This window comes from Erinaceus europaeus, chromosome 9, assembly GCF_950295315.1.
Source record: "Erinaceus europaeus chromosome 9, mEriEur2.1, whole genome shotgun sequence".
NCBI classification, from domain to species: Eukaryota; Metazoa; Chordata; class Mammalia; order Eulipotyphla; family Erinaceidae; genus Erinaceus; species Erinaceus europaeus.
Genome location: NC_080170.1, coordinates 82,213,942 through 82,217,975, shown reverse-complemented (window position 1 = coordinate 82,217,975; position 4,034 = coordinate 82,213,942).

Below are 4,034 nucleotides of genomic sequence, written 5' to 3'. Positions count from 1 at the left end.
GCAAGACCACCCTACCCTTAGAAAAGGCCCTGTGATCTGGAGGATTTGTGTTGTGATGGAGAGTGGGAAGTTTGGGCCCTCGTTGGGCCTTGTCTGTGTCTGCACCCAACCTCAGGGGTTTTGTGGGCGTTTCCACTACTACCTCTAGTACCTCTGCCTCCCACTTCTGCCACGTTCACATTCCCCACACGAGCCCCATCCTACCTGCCTGGTGAACTCTGGGCCTGCGTCTGACAGCCAGTGCACTAGTGTCTATAGTGGCATTCTAGAGAGAAGCAGGAGGCCTCTGACAAGGGTCACGAGCTTGCCATAGCCCAGGTGTCTAGCTGTCCCTTCTGGGCACATTATCAAGCACCAACAAGCATCCTGTTGTGGCATATATAATATCCACTGGATGTGGATCCTGACTTTGGAGACGAGGTCAGTAAAGAAAATAAAGCAGAAACACACATAATGGTGATCTGAAAGAGAGGTGATAGGTGACCTGAGAAGCACAAGACATTTCTCTGTGTAGAAGATGAACTATGCTGGGGTGCTGTACATTCCAGGTGCCCCAGGTGAAGGTTCCCGGGGACGTGGAAGAAGGAAACTAGCAGCAAGTATGTGTGTGACTCAGTCCCTATGTGCTGGGTGTCTGAACTGGCACTGACTGGTATTTGCTCCTGGGGCTAGAACACCTGGGATATTCTCTGGGATAAGGTTACGCTGACAGTCAGTAAGTGAACCAGAACAGAGCCACTGGTGCACACTGCATGTTTCCATTTACACATCTGTTTTCAAAACTAGAGACTATGACAGTGTCTGCTTTGTTTGCAGCAATTTTTAGTAAAAAATGTCCTTTTCAATTTTCTGCCTTCCTTCCTTCCTTCTTTTCGCTCTTTTTCTTTTTTGCAAATTAAATTTTAATTAATTGGACACAAGGCATTCTATACCTTAAAAACTAAGCCTAGCAGGGCCAGATGGTGACGCACCTTGTTAAACACACACGTAACAATGCTCAAGGACCCAGGTTCAAGCCCCTGGTCCCCACCTGCAGGGGGAATGCTTCACGAGTGGTGAAGCAGGGCTGCAGGTGTCTCTCTGTCTCTATCTCTTTGTCTCCTCTCTCAGTTTCACTCTGTCTCTATCCAATAGTAGAATTAATAAAAATATTTAAGAAAAAACCAAAGCTAAGCAAATATGTTCCTGGGTTGAATGTCAGATTAAGGCATGACCAGCCAGGGTACGATATAGTGGCTTTACATCAGACTTACATGCTTGGGGCCCCAGAGCTCCCAGGTTCGGTTCCTGGCACCACCAAAACAAAACTGAATAGCAGTGCTTTTCTTTCTTTCTTTACCAAATAAATAAATACTTAAAAAAGCAGATCAAGGAGTGATTATTAAATAATTAACTTTTAGCAATAGATTTAGACTTTTTCACCTTTTCTGGGAAAAATGTGGGGGTGGGATACAATATTATATATGAACTTTCTCTTTTGTTACTTATTTTATTATTATCTCTTACCCATGTGATAACTTTAGGTGGAAGAATATATAATGTGTTGTTTGTTCATAAAATGACTAGTCTATATAAAAATTAAAATCATTAACGTATCTTTAATTAAAAATGTATATGAAATAATTTTAAAATGTCTACTGTTTCATTGCAAATGAACCTACAATTTTTTTTCTTTTTTATTTAAGAAAGGATTAATTAACAAAACCATAGGGTAGGAGGGGTACAATTCCACACAATTCCCACCACCCAATCTCCATATCCCACCCCCTCCCCTGATAGCTTTCCCATTCTCTATCCCTCTGTGAGCATGGACCCAGGGTCATTGTGGGTTGCAGAAGGTAGAAGGTCTGGCTTCTGTAATTGCTTCCCCGCTGAACATGGGCGTTGACTAGTCGGTCCACACTCCCAGTCTGCCTCTCTCTTTCCCTAGTAGGGTGGGTCTCTGGGGAAGTGGAGCTCCAGGACAAATTGGTGGGGTCTTCAGTCCAAGGAAGCCTGGCCGGCATCCTGATGACATCTGGAACCTGGTGACTGAAAAGAGAGTTAACATACAAAGCCAAACAAATTGTTGAGCAATCATGGACCCAAAGCTTGGAATAGTGGAGAGGAAATGTTAGGGGGGGTACTCACTGCAAACTCTAGTGTACTTCTGCTTTCAGGTATATATTTTGCAGTAGTTTAAGGGTACATGTGAACATATGCTCTCTCTCACAGAAACGGGTGTATATCTAGGTTTTAGGACTTTGTCAGAAAGTGAACCACCTGAGATGGAATTAGAATATACTATGAGAGGTAAGGTCTCACTCAAGTAATGAAGCTGAAGGGTTGTCATTCCACACGTGAAATCTCTGGACACAGTCTGAAGTGAAGCATGTTGAGGTGGCAATCATTGTGTTAGTTAGGTTGTGATCGGCAGATGCAATATTATTTGGTATGGATTGGGAGACGCATACGGGAAAGTGGGCCTATCCAAGGGTTCCAGGACTGGGGGAAGTAGAGGCTCTATAGTGGAGATGTGAGGTTCCTGCTGTCTTAGGGTTCAAAAAGACAATGGCTAGTTAATGTTATCATCACATTATTTGGTAATTGGGTTAACTTTGAAAAGTCCTTTTGTTAGGGTTTGCTGTACAGTACCCAGTATCTTATATATAGCTGTGCTATTGGATGCTTCTGAGCTACTTGGTCTAGGCTTTTGAGAGAGTCCGCATATCAAATACACAGTCTATATATTAAAAAGATTCAGTTTGTGTTTTGAAAAACTTCGAGACATACAATTAATTTTCCCCCTCTCGTATTAATTAACTAGTGATTTATATGACTACATTTTACTAGGAGTGTACATAAACACCATTCCCACCACCAAAAGACTGTGACCCATCCCTCCCACCCACTCCCACCCCCCACTGGCCCAGGAAGCTGCATGTCTACCCCTCACCACAGGGTTTTTACTTTGGTGCCCTACTTTCAATTTAGTCAGATCCTGCTTTTAGTTTCCCTTTTCAGATCTTCTTTCTCAACTTCTGTTGATGAGTGGGATCATCCCATACTCATCTTTATCTTTCTGACTTAGCTCACTTAACATAATTCCTTCTAGCTCTGTCCAAGATGGGTCAGAGAAGGTGGGTTCATTGTTTTTGATAGCTGCATAGTATTCCATTGTGTATATATACCACAGCTTTCTCAGCCACTCATCTGTTGTTGGGCACCTGGGTTGCTTCCAGGTTTTAGCTATTATGAATTGTGCTGCTATGAACATAGGAGTACACACCTCTTTTTGGTTGGGTGTTATGGAGTCCTTGGGTATAACCCCAGGAGAGGAATTACTGGATCATATGGAAGGTCCATGTCTAGCCTTCTGAGAGTTTTCCAGACTGCTCTCCACAGAGGCTGGACCAATTTACATTCCCACCAGCAATGTAAAAGGGTTCCTCTGTCCCCACAACCTCTCCAGCATTTGTTGCTGCTGTCCTTTTTGATGTATGCCATTATTACAAGAGTGAGGTGATATCTTAGTGTTGTCTTAATTTGCATTTCTCTGACAATCAGTGACCTAGAGCAGTTTTTCATGTTTGTTAGCCTTTTGGTTCTCTCACTTCTGTAGTGAATGTTCTCTTCATATCCTCTGCCCATTTTTGGGTGGGGTCATTTGCTTTTTTGGTGCTAAGTTTGCTGAGCTCTTTATATATTTTGGTGATTAGTTTCTTGTCTGATGTCTGGCATGTGAAGATCTTCTCCCATTCTGTGAGGGGTCTCTCTGTTTGTTTAATAGTTTCTTTGGATGTGCAGAAGCTTTTCAATTTTATGTAGCCCCATTGGTTTGTTTTTGTTTTAGTCTTCCTTGCAATTGGGTTTGATTCATCAAAGATGTCCTTGAGGTGTAGGTGGGAAAGTGTTTTACCAATGTTTTCCTCTAAGTATTTGATTGTTTCTGGTCTGACATCTAGGTCTTTGATCCATTTGGAGTTGATTTTTGTTTCTGGTGAGATAAGGTGGTTCAATTTCATTCTTCTGCATGGTACAACCCAGTTTTCCCA